The following is a 13,939-nucleotide window of genomic DNA, read 5'->3' on the forward strand; positions in this document are numbered from 1 at the left end:
CTATCAATAAGAAGGATAATTTCCAGTAGGATAAAAGCATATAACTCATAGCATATGTCTCTTACCTGAAGAATTTCTCAACAGTTACCTTGGAGTCTTATCCATCTGTTTCTGGAATTTTAGTCAACTTCAAATTGTGGGATTCCCAACAAGGCAACACATAGGTCAAAGACTGGTTGAAAAGTTTCGCCAGGTTACATATCAGCTGTTTTCATAGTGCTCCTGGAGGCACTTATATCATTTCATTGATTCCTTAAAAAGTGGTATTCTTATTAGCTGATGTGGCTCAAATTGTTCAAAGTACATTTTTTACTAGAAAAAATTTTCTAGTGACTAACCTGATGGATGGCATTCCCTGTTCTATCAAACTGAGAGTGAGTGGAATTTTCTTAAGGATCAAAATTTTACAAACACCGTAGAGTAAGAGAATGTTATGTGATAACCTTCAGAACATCAGAAATTCAGTTACTTGAATTATCCACTAGTGGCTAGGAATTAGACTTGAAATTTCATTGTTACAGGGAAATTCCAGGTGAAAAAACTCCTTTACTAATGAAGTCAGCATCTTCTCTGTAATTTGAAGCTTTAAAGAATTGTTTGAGTCATTGAGAGGTAAGACGACAGCCAATATAAGTGAGAGGCTGTACTTGGGTCCAAATATTCCTGATTCCAAGACTAGGTTGTTTTGTTTTCTTTTTTTATCCATTATGTAACATTGCCTCTGATATATACCTAATGCAAATTCCAAATTCAACGTCTGTATGATGTCAGTATTCTTTAATGGCCTTAAAGGCTACTTTGGGATCTTCCTCATTTGGTATGGAAAAAATTTTGTCATCAGTATAGACTACTCCCAATTTGAAAACTTCTTCCGAGTCAGTTGACAACTTGTCTGTAGCTTAGTCCTAGAGTTTTTTAGTTCAGTGAGACTTTAAGCGGCTCAGTCACAGTCATATAAACATTATGCATCAGGGAAAACTTAAAGCCAGGTCTTATTTTGTCTAATATATCATTCTAGCCACTGTGCCATGCTACCAAATAGCAGATTCTTGATCAACGTTGAATTAAATAGAATCACCATTCAGGAAGAATTCAGGAGTAATTCCATTTTTTTTTTTGGTAGAGGAAACACTCTAAGTTTTAATAGTGACTGGTTTAGAGATATGTAGTTCCATGAATGAGCTTAAAACAAGTGTACAGAATATTTCTTTACAACACTTTACCTAGGAAAAATCATTTGGACATAACCTTGATCACTGGGTATTATAGATCACGGTTTTTTCAAGCAGAACAAGTGAAAAAGTTCAACGTATCATCACTCTGGTCTTTTGGTCTTGAAAGATTGTGGACATTTCTTTTTATCTTTTTAATATATAGTTTATTTATTTTCAGTTTATAACATTCACTTTCGCAAAATTTGAATTCCCAATTTTCTCCCTACTTCTCCCTGAACCCCACCCCAGGACAGTGTGTACCTCATCCATCCCTTCCCCCAATCTGTCTTCCTTTACTATCACCCTGCCTTCTCCCCTCCCTCTCCCCTCTATGTAGGGCAAGATAGATTTCTATACCCAATTGCCTATACACTAAATTTCCCAGTTGCATGAAAAAATAATTTTTAACATTTATTTTAAAGCTTTGAGTTCCACATTCTCTCCCTTTCTCCTTCCCCACCAACCCTCATTGAGAAAGTAATTCGATGTAGGTCATGCATGTATAGCCATGCAAAATGCTTCCATAACTGTCATGTTGCAGACCACTAACCACACTTCCTTCTATCCTGTCCTGCCCTCCATTCATTCCATTCTTTCCTTTGAACTGTCTTCCCATGACAGGGATTGCTTCTGATTACTGCTCCCCGCAATCTGCTATTCCTTCTGTTATCCTCCCTCTCCTATCTCATTCCCCCCCTCCTGTCTGCAGGGTAAGATAGATTTACATACCGAATTGAATGTATGTTATTCCTTCCTGAAACCAAATCCACTAAGAGTAAGGCTCACTTACATGCTTTCACCTTTCTGCTCTTTCCCTTCATTAAAAAAAGCTCTTTATTGATTTTTTTTTGTGATATGATTTGCTACATTCTATCTCTTCGTTTCTTTTTCTCTCTCCCAGTACGTTCCTTTCAACAGTTAATCATATTTTTATGTATTATCCCTTCATATTAAGCTCACAATGTACCCTCTGTGTGTGTATATGTGTTTGTATGTGTATATATAGATATATGTGTGTATAGATACACATATACATGCATGCATATATACATATATGTATATTATATATGTGTATATATGTATGTGAATGTATATGTATACACACATATATACAAACACATCCATACACACATACACAGATATATATGCATGCACATATTTAATATACATGTGTATTATATATACACATATATACATGTACAATATGCATACATATACATATCTATGCATATCTGTCTATCTCTCTATGCCTTCAAACTATACTAAAACTGGGAAAGGTCTCATGAGTTACAAATATCATCTTTCCATGTAGGAATGTAAATAGTTCAGCTTTAGTGAGTCTCTTATGGCCTTTCTTTCCTGTTTATCTTTTCATGCTTCTCTTGATTCTTATATTTGAAAGTAAAATTTTCTGTTTAATTCTGGTCTTTTCAACAAGACTGTTTGGTAGTCCTCTATTTCATTGAAATCTCATTTTCCCCCTGAAGTATTATACTCAGTTTTACTGAGCAGGTGATTCTTGGCCTCACTCCTACATCCTTTGACTTCTGGAATATCATATTCTACCTTAGTGTAGAAACTGCTAAATCCTGTGTTAAATGGATTGTATTTCCACAGTATTTAAATTGTTTCTTCCTGGTTGTTTGTAATATTTTCTCCTTGACTGGTAACTTTGGAATTTGGCTGCAATATTCCTAGGAGTTTTCCTTTTGGGTTCTCTTTCAGTAAGTGATTGATAGAGTCTTTCCATTTATATTTTATCCTCTAGTTCTAGAATATAGAAGCAGTTTTTCTTGATAATTTCTTGTATGATTATATCTAGACTTTTTTTTTTTTTATCATAGCTTTTAGGTAGACCAATACTTTAAAAATTACCTCTCTTGGATCTATTTTCCAGGTTAGTGGTTTTTTCCAATGAGATATTTCATGTTCTCTTCTATTCTTTTTAAATTTTGTTGCCTTTGTTTTGTAATTTCTTGATTTCTCATAAAGTCATTAGCTTTCATTTGCTCCATTATTTACTTCAGTGAACTTTTAGACCTCCTTTTCTATTTGGCCAATTCTGCCTTTTAAGGCATTCTTCTCCTCATTGGCTTTTTGGACATCTTTTGCCATTTGAGATAGTCTATTTTTAAATGTCTTATTTTCTTCATCATTTTTGGGGTCTCTTTTAGCAAGTTGTTGACTCATTTTTCATGATTTTCTTGTATTGCTCTCATTTCTTCTCAGTTTTTCCTCAACTTTTCTACTTGATTTTCAGATTCTTTTTTGAGCTTCTCCATGGCCTGAGACCATTTCATATGTTTTGTAGGCTTTGGATGTAGGAGCCTTGACCTTTCTATCTTCCTCCAGTGGTATGCTTAGATTTTCCTCATTCAAGAGGAAGGAGGAAAACACCTTTTCACCAAGAAAGCAACCTTCTATAGTCTTATTTTTCACCTTTTTGGACATTTTCCTAGCCAATTACTTGACTTTTGAGCTCTTCGTTAAGTGGAGGTTGTACTACTCCAGATTTCAGAGGTTTTTTGCAGCTGTTTTCAAAGATCTCTCTAAGGACCTGCAAGTTTTCAGTTTCTCTGAAATTGTACAATCAAGGCAGAAGTGTTTACTCCTCTCCTGGCCTGTCCTTTGGTCTATGAGCAACCACAAGCAATCTTTTCTACCTTGGGACTGTAAGTAGGATTCCTTCTCTAGAGTCACCACCAGCTCTCCCATGCCAGCATTCCTCCTTGCCCCAGGACCTCCACCCAAGACTATGACCCAGAGCAGCCAATAGATTCCCCTACTGTCTGTAGGCCATGAGCTGCAGAAGCAGCTGCCACTGCAGGAGTAGCTACTGCTGCCCTGGGATTGTGGTGGCGGGCCAGACCATATTCTCTTCTCACATAAGTGAGAGAGCTTTCTCACTGACCTCTATAGCTGTCCCTGGGGTTTATGGATTGATAAGTCTGAAAATTGCAGCATCTGTCAGCACTTCAGTGCCCTGAGGCCTGCTTCAGTTCCATCTGTGCTGGCACAGTATGGGTTATGCTTCCCTCACACCTGGTGCAATAGACCCTTCCTGTCAGCCCCTCAGATTGTCTTGGGTTGGAAATCTGTTTCACTCTGTCTTTCTGTGGCTTGCACTGCTCCAGAATTTGTTTAGACTCATTTTTACAGGTATTTTAAGGAGTTTGGGGGGAAGAGTTCAAGCAGATCTCTGCTTCTATGCCACCATCTTAGCTTCACCCCCTCAACATTTCTTTTTAGATATCCAGATTTATGAATTAAAATAAATTATTATGAATCAGAATAAATAGAAGTATGTATAGAATGAGAAGCACTTTCAGACACAAGGCTATCCTTTAAGAGAGGCTGAAATTTTAAAATCAGTTGAAGTTATAGAGAAGACAAGGGAGGTTCTTAAAACATACTCTTTATAGTAGTAATCAATTCCATTAAATTCTACAAACATTTATTAAACATATTTTGTATGAATAAAAATCTATGCCTGATTGTGATGTAATACTACTGTGCTATAAGAGATGATGATCTTAGGAAAAAAAAAAAAAACAAAAACATTGATAGACTTACGCAAAACAACGAAGAACAAACGGAGCAGAAGAAAATGTTGTCTCCAGAAACAACAGTATTATTTTAGCAACTTTGAGTGAATAAATAATTTTGACCATTATAAATACCCAATTAATTGCAAAGTACATATTAAAGAAAATGTTGTCTGCCTCCAGATAGAGAACTAATAAATAGAAGTATGGATACAGTGGTTTTACATATGTGTTCATGAGTGTGTATACACATACTCTCAAACATGCATATTAGTGACCCACAATAGTCATCTGTAGGGTGGGAGAGGGAGGGAAGGAAAAAAAAGAAAGTTGTATGAATTTATTGTAAATTTAAAAAGAATTGCAAATTGTATATAATAGATTTGTAGTTTCATGTGCAATCATTTTTTCTCTACTATATTATGGAAATTCTTGTTTTATATCAAGTTCAGGATAAAATAAATATTTTTAAAAGCAAATAAATAGATAAGAAAAATGAGATAAAAAAGAATTTATTTTGTATGAGGTATTTTTCTTTGTCCCAAGATAAGATGCCAAAAATGAAAGTCTTTTAACATATAATATTATATTTATAACATTTATTTTATAATATTTTATATATTTTTTATTATATATTATATATATAAATATAATATAAAAGTTATATTTTACTTAGTATCTATAAGTAGGTATGTATTATATTAAGGAAACAGAGGGTGCTGAAAATCAAAGAGATCAGATTATCATGGTGCTTGAACTAAGGAATACCAGAAAGAGAAGTGAATTGGGAATTCATTCCAGGTAGTGAAGTTTCAACCATAATTCAGACAGAGAAATAGGTTCAAAAGTTATAGCAACACAAACTTTTATAGTTAATTTAACACCTTCTTCCCATATTAAAACCTCATCATAATTTGAACTAGCAATTATTGAAAGAATTTTAAACTATTAACAGAGATAAGAAAGACTCTTCCAAATAAGAAAAATAAAAATCAAAACAAACTTGAACATTTATTTCACACTCAGAAAACTGGCAAAGATGACACAAAAGGGGAGTAATCAATTCTGGAATCACTGTGGGAAGATAATTTAATTACTCATGCATTATTGGTGGAGCTCTGAATCAGTAAAACCACTTTAGAATGCTATTTGCAATTATGCAAATAAAATAACTAAATTTTCCAAACTCTTTGACCCAGAGATTACACTGTTGCACATGTATCCAGACACTATTAATAAAAATAAATAAATAAACTCTCTAGATCCTCCAAAATTATAGTACTACTTTTATGGTATCAAAAAAATTGTAAACAAACCAAATCACCATCAATTGGAGAATAGCTAACCAAATTGTAACACAGCAATATACTGGAATTTTATTACTGTTCTAAGAAGAGACGAATATGGTGAATCATGTAAAGCACAGAAAGGAACAGGATGACTTAGGTTGAAGTAAACACAGCTAAGAAGAACGCAGTTTATGCAACAACAAAACGATAGGAAAAAGCACAAAACGATAAGTGACTGTTGAAAAAGTACAAAGAAGAAACAGTTGCAAAGAAGAGTTTTGAGATGATGACTTTCCCTGCTCCAGACTTTTCTATATATTGATCACTTTTGCAGATTTGTTTTCTCTTTTCTTTTTTATTCTTAAAAATGTATTCTTATATTTTTATGGGATAGTTCCCTGAGAGAGGAAAGGGTACTGGGATAAATTAAGGCAATGTTAAAAAATAAATAGTATACGTTAGGACAAAAACCCTCTCAGCATCCTTGGTTAAATCCTGTAACAAATGTGCTTCTACTCTAACCATACATTCTGCCACAGAACTTTCTGCACTTAAACAGTGACTTTAACTGATTTTGCCTTAGATAAAAACTTTTCCAGTTATGATTTTAGCTATCGTTCTATATATTTTCCCATGTTCACTGGCTCACAACATTCTGGAAAAATAATCTTTGCTCTCTTCTAATCAATTTATGGAACTTTCTCCCTGATGCAGGTGGGGAAAGGGAAAGAAAAATTTAGCAGAGGTAGAATCAGTAGCCTAGGAGAATCCTTCCCATTCTCAAATTTTTTGAATATTTTCTCATTCATATTTCTTCCATCTCTAAAAAATTACAATTTGAAAATGATGTAATATTTTCTAACACTTCATTTTTAACTGATGCAGAAACATGCACTTGCATTTCTAGGTTTGATCACTGGGAGAAACTTACCTTAGATCTAGGGGTAACTACAATTTTTCAAACCTCCACCAGTATGCTTTTCTTTAAAAATAAGCTATTAGACTTAATTAACTCTTAGTAACATAATTTATTTAGATGACAAAGCAGAAGTATAGTTACAAAAATTCACACCTTACACTTGGGGTTCATTCTCTTTCAAAAATGTATAGTATGCATAGAAAGAGTAATTGATATGGGATGGGAAGGAGATGGGAAGGTTCCTCTCACCTCCTCCATAAGCAGGTATGGGATTTCAATGTCTTTGCTTTTGAACTACAGATGGAATCCTGCTTTACTGATAGATGGTATGATCTGTAGAAAGATGAGAGAAATTTCCTCCTCCATCATTCATAAGGTCTCTATGTATAATTGCTTTGAGAAGGAGCCTTTCTTGATTGCAACTTCTCATGGTATAGCTAGTTAAAACCCTTTCAGCCCATGTCAAATTAATTGTTCTGTTCCTGACTCAATCAGACAAATGAGTCAGGCTCTAGCAGGTGTGAGGAACCTGAAGCCTTGAAACCACTTGTGACCCTCTAGGTCCTCAAGTGTAGGCCTTTGACTGAATCTACACTCCACAGAACACTTAATTTCATTCATAAAGTCACAGAATTTTTAGACTGAAAGGGAAGGTAGATGTGAGCTAACAATTCAGTTCAATTTAACAAACAATAATTTGTTGTTGTTGTTCAGTCATGTCGGACTTCATTACGGCATATGGTGTATTCATGGCAAAGCTATTGGAATGGTTTTCCAAGTCCTTCTCATGGAGATTTAGGCAAATATAAGTTAAGTAACTTGCCCAGAGACAAACAGCTGGTGAGTGTCTGAGGCCAGATTTGAACTCTAGGTCCAGCATAGTGAGCCTCCTAACTGCCTGAAGCGATAATTAAGCACTGAAAATGTACAATATACATTTTTGCAGTGATTTAAGATTTTCAAAGTGCTTGTGTTTTTAAATTAAATTACTTTATTTGTTTTCAGTGTTCAACAATCACTTCAACATATCTTAGATTTTTTCTTGTCCTTTACCTTCATTCCCGCCTCCCTCTGCACTCCCTCCCTGAGATGAGGTTCCATACGTTCATTCCTATTAAAAACATGTTACATAGAAGAATTAAAATGAATGGGAAAAACTGTAAAACAAAACAAAACATAATACAAAAGAAAATGGTCTGTTTCTATCTGTGATCCAATTCCATATTTCCTTCTCTGAATGTGGAAGGTATTTTGCCTCAAGAGTCCATTGGAAATTTTTTAAGTCCATGAATCAAGTTCAGAGAAGGGAAGGTTGAGGTCCCCCACTGGTATAGTTTTGCTCTCTATTTCTTTCTGCAACTCCCTTAACTTCTCCTCTAAATTGGGATGCTATCCCACTTGGAGCACATATGTTTAGTAATGAAATTGCTTCATTTTCTATGGTGCCTTTTAGCAGGATATAGTTTCCTTCTTTTGATTATATCTATTTCTTCTTTTGCTTTGTCTGGGATTAGGATTGCTACTCTTGCTTTTTGTACATCAGTTGAAGCATAAAATATTCTGCTCCAACTTTTTCCCTTTACCCTGTGTGTATGCCCCCATTTCAAATGTGTTTCTTGTAAAAAACATATGTTGAGCTACGGTTTTTAATCCATTCTGTTTTCCTTCTCCATTTTATGGGAGAGTTCATCCCATTCACATTCACAGTTATGATTACTATCTGTGTCTTTCCCTCTGTCCTATTTCCCTCCATTTACGCTTTTAGTTCTCCCTTCCCCTCCACAATAGAGCTTTAAATTTTGACTACCACCTCCTACAATCTTCCCTCCCTTCTTTCAGCCCTCCTCCCTTTTCATACCTTTTTCCCTTTCTACTTCTTCCCTCCCTTTTAGCTTCCCTTCCTTTTTCTTTCCCCCTTCCCCTTCTACTGCCTATAGAGCTAGTTGTATTTCTGTACTTAACTGAATTGTTGTTCCCTCCTTGAACCCAATCAGGTGACAGTAACTCTCAAACAATGTTCATCTCCCTCCCTTCTTTCCCTCTCTTGTAATGTATTTTTGTGCCTCTTCCTATGATATAATTTACCATTTTCTACCTCCTCCTTTTCACATCTCCCATTACAATCTCTTTGCATGCTTAAATCACATTTTTATCATGACATCATTTACTTTATACCACTCCCTCTATCTACATATATTCCTTTTATATATCAAGATTAATATACAGTTCTCAAGATTAACAAGTATCACCTTCCCTTATATAGATATAAACAGTTTGCCCATACCAAACAACAAGCTTTTTTTCACCATGTTTACCTTTCGATGCCTCTCTTGAGACCTGCCTTTGAAGACTGAATTTTCTATTGAGCTCTGACCTTTTCATCAGGAAGGTCTGGAAATCCTTATTTCATTGAATGTCCATCTCTTTGCCTGAAATACTATGATTAACTTTGCTGGGTAACTGATCCTTGACTGTAGTCCCAGCTCATTTGCCTTAAAGAGTATTGTATTTCAATTCCTTTGATCTTTTAATGTATAAGCTACAAGATCCTTTATAATCCTGACTGTACCTCCTTGATATTTGAATTGTTTCTTCTTGGCTGCCTGCAGTAATTTTTCCTTCACTTGGTAGTTCTCGAATTTGGCTATGCTATTCCTTGGTGTTTTTAGCTTGGGATCCCTTTCCAGAGGTGAAAGGTGGATTATTTCAATGAGTATTTTGCCCTCTAGATCTAGGATCTCTAGGCAATTTTCCTTGATGATTTCTTGGAAGACATTGTCCAGGCTCTTTCTTTCATCATGGCTTTCTGGCAGACCAATAATCTTTAGATTTTCTCTCCTCGATCTATTTTCTAGGACAACTGTTTTTCCAGTTTGATATTTTACATTTTCTTCTATCTTTTCATCCTTTAGATTCTGTTTGACTGATTTGTGAAGTCTCATAGAGTCATTGGCTTCCACTTGCCTGATTCTAATTTTTATCAAATTGCTTTCTTCAGCTAACTTAGGCATCTCCTTTTTCATCTGCTCAATTGTTCCTTTTAAGTAGTTATTTTTTTCTAGTTAGGTTTTTTTACCTTCTTTTCCATTTGTCCAATTGTACTTTAAATTCTTCAGTGATTTCTTTTTTCATATTTTTAAAGGCATTGATCAGTTTTTCTTCTATTTCTCTAACTTGGCTTTTAAAATCCTTCCTGAGCTCTTCCAAGAAGGCTCTTTGTGCTTCAGACCAGTTCATATTCCTTTCTAATGGATATCTTTCAGATCTTTATTTTTATCTTTATTTTTCAGATGGGAGTTCAGTCTCAATGCTGACCTCTTTGGTTTCATGTTTTGGTCTTTATCCCCATAAAAAGGTTCTATAGCCTTTTCTTTTCTGCTTTGCTTCTTACTCATGATGATCACACTTTTCCTGGCTTTTGCAGTAGATCTCTGCATCTGGGGCACAGGTGGCTCTGTCCCACAGTTCTTCTGCCTAAAACTAGAGGCTCAATGTTTTGTGCCCTCTGGTTCTTTCATTTAGAAGCTAATATACTGCAGCTTACCTGGTGCTGAGCTGGCTGGTGTTGGAAAGCAGAGGTCAAGTGAAGTCTTTTTTGCGTTTCCCTGGAGTTACATTGGAGCTAGCTGCATTAAGTGTGGGGAAGCGGTGGTTTGGAACAAGAGATCTCCACTGGTGAGCTAGAGCATAGGCAGGCTCCTTGGTTGGTGATCCCATCTATGCTATTGTCTTCCTGATTCCCCTGACTGTGCTGAGGCATGCCTAGAGTACTGTTTTTGGTGGTTGCAGGCTTCACTCCTTAGGGTTCAGGATTTTCTCCTGATTTGCTGAGGTGGGGCTGTCTGGGGCAGCTCCAGTCCTGCAGCGGTCACCTCAGCCACAGTAAGAGGTAACCTCCTTAGCGACTTTCCTAGCCTCATGGGTTAAGAGACTGTTTAGCCCTTCTGTTGCTCCCACTGTACCTGGATGTTTCCCAAGCAGATATTCTCTGGGCTCTTCAAGGACAACAAGAGGAGGGAGATAGCATTTACCAATCACTGCACCATATTGGCTCCTGGAAATGGAAAAATCCAAGTGCTTCTTTCACAAAATAAAACAAAACAAAAACCCAAGTATTTGTTATGTACTTCCTATGTGGCAGATTTAGGATTACAAACACAAGCAAAAAGAAAGATACTCTCTATTCTCAAATAACTTACATTATAACGTGGAAGACAATACATACAAAAGAGCTGAAAATCAGAGGTGGGGGACAGATCCATGTAGGGACATCATGGTGGATTCCACAGAGGCAGAATCGCACCTGGGAAAGGAATGAAAGGTGACTGGCCCAGAGCTTCCCTCAAAATGGAAACTTTAGGAGAAATCCATCAATAGGAGGAAGCTGCCTCTGGGATTGAGAGATATTCCAGGGTGGAGGTCCAGGCACTAAGGAAACTTCCAGGTTGAGAAAGCAACTGAGACATGATACTGAAGTCTGAAGATGCAGAAGTAGAGCCAAGGGAGCAATAAATATTTTATCTCCATATACCAGATGAAGACCTCCAGAGTTGAAGTGACTCCCCATGGTCACACAAATGATAAATATTGGCTTTAGGGTATGGACCTAGATGTACTTTTTCTAAGGCCAGCAATTTTTGTTCCACTTCCATTTCATTTATTCATTGAAATGAATCATGAAACAGATAGGTAAACCCCAGTTATAAAGTAGCAAACATCAGTTATATAGAATTTCTAGTGCAAAAATAATTTTTGTACTCATGTTCATTCTTAATTGAAATAAATATAAATCAATATATATATATGTAATATATATTATAATTAATTAATGTAAATCAAGTAAGGTTAAGGTAGTTCAGTTCTAATAAATAATTGTCAGACAACCTTTGAGAAGGAAAATATCTGTGTGGTATTCTGTGAATGAAATATACTTTATTTGCCTTATTGTACTTAAAGTTAATAGCTATATTTCCTTCCACCTGGTTAAGTTTTATATTTTTCAAATGATGATATTTTAATAAACCATGCTGCCTTAATATAAAGACCACGCACTTATTATGGGGCAGAGGCAAGATGACAGAGAAAAGCAGGGACTTCTCTAAACAAACTCTAGAACTGCAGAACCCTCAAAGTGACAGAGTGAAATACATTAACAGCACAAGACAACTTGGAAAGGCATCAGTAAGGGTTGTTTGCACTGGGCAAGAAGCAGAGTGCAGTGAGACAGTGGGTCACAATAATACAGACTGGCCAAAGCAGGCTTTAGAGGACTGAATCATTGGAAGTTGTGGCAGTTTCCAGACTTCTCAACTGACAAATGCCTAAAAAATCAGTGGAAAAATCTGTGGGACCAAGGTAAAAGAGGAGTACACTGTCTGGCTGAGTCTGTCCTCAGCCTCATAGGACTTGGGGTGGTGGCAGTGACCACCTTTCCAGTGATGGCAGCATCAGCAGTATCAGCACCAGAGGCTGCTTCTGGAGGACTGGGCCCACAGATGGTGGGGAATCAAGCTGCTAACACAAAATCCCTGAAGCCTGTGACAGCACACCCACTCCCATGTTCACTCCCATAGAAAGCAGAGTTCTACCTTGACAAATAGTTAGAAAGTCAAGTGCTTGCCTGAGAAGATGAGTAAACATCATAAAAGAACTCAGACTATAGAATCTTACTTTGGTGACAAGGAAGATCAGGACATACAACCAGAGGAGGACAGCAGAATCAAAGCTCCTACATCAAAAGCCTCCAAGAGGAATGTGAATTGGTCACATTCTATGGAGGAGCTCACAAAGAATTTTGAGAATCAAATCAGAGAAGAAGAGGAAAAATTGGGAAGAGAAATGATAGTGGTGCAATAAAATCATGAAAAATGAGTTAACTACTTGCTAAAGGAGATCCAAAGATATACTGAAAAAAAAAATAACACCTTAAAAATAGGCTAACCCAAATGCAAAAGAAGTCCCAAACATCAATGAGGAGAAGAGTGTCTTCAAAAGCAGAATTGGCAAAATGGAAAAGGAAGTCCAAAAGCTCAATGAAGACAAGAATTCCTTCAAAATTAGAATGGAACAAATGGAAGCTAATGACTTTATGAGAAATCAAGAAATTATAAAACAAAAGCAAAAGAATGAAAAAAATAGAAGACTGTAAAATATGTCACTGGGAAAATCACTGACCTCAAAAATAGATCCAGGAGAGATAATTTTTAAAAAAGGATTGATCTACTTGGAAGCTATGATAAAAAAGGAGCCTAGACATCATCTTTCAAGAAATTATCAAGAAAAATTTCCCTGATATTCTAGAATCAGTGAGTAAAATATAAATGGAAAGAATCCATTGAATGCCTCTGGAAAGAGATACTAAAAGGAAAACTGCTAGGAATGTTGTAGCCAAATTCCAGAGCTACAAGCTCAAGGAGAAAATATTGCAAGTGGCAAGAAAGAAACAGTTTGAGTATTGTGGAAACATAATTAGGACAACAGAAGCTCTAGAAACTTTTACATTAAGAAACTGAAGGACTTGGAATATGATATTTAAGAAATCAGAGGAGCTAGAATTAAAACCAAGAATCATCTATCCAGTAAAACTGAGTATTATCCGTCAGGGAGCAAAACAAATATTCAATGAAATATAGGACTTTCAAGCATTCTTGATGAAAAGACAAGAGCTGAATAAAAAATTTTGACTTTCAAATACAATAATCAAGAGATGCATGAAAAGATTAACAAGAAAGAGAAATCATAAGAGATTTATTAAAGTTGGACTGTTTCTATTCCTACATGAAAAGATCTTTTTGTAACTCATGAGACCTTTCTCAGTATTAGGGTAGTCAGAGGAAATAGATAGATAGACAGACAGAGAGACAAAGAGACAGAGAGACAAAGAGGCAGATAGATAGATAGATAGATAGATAGATAGATAGATAGATAGATAGATAGATAGATAGATAGATAGATAGATGGATGGATGGATGG

Source organism: Notamacropus eugenii, chromosome 7 (genome assembly GCF_028372415.1).
Source record: "Notamacropus eugenii isolate mMacEug1 chromosome 7, mMacEug1.pri_v2, whole genome shotgun sequence".
NCBI lineage: Eukaryota > Metazoa > Chordata > Mammalia > Diprotodontia > Macropodidae > Notamacropus > Notamacropus eugenii.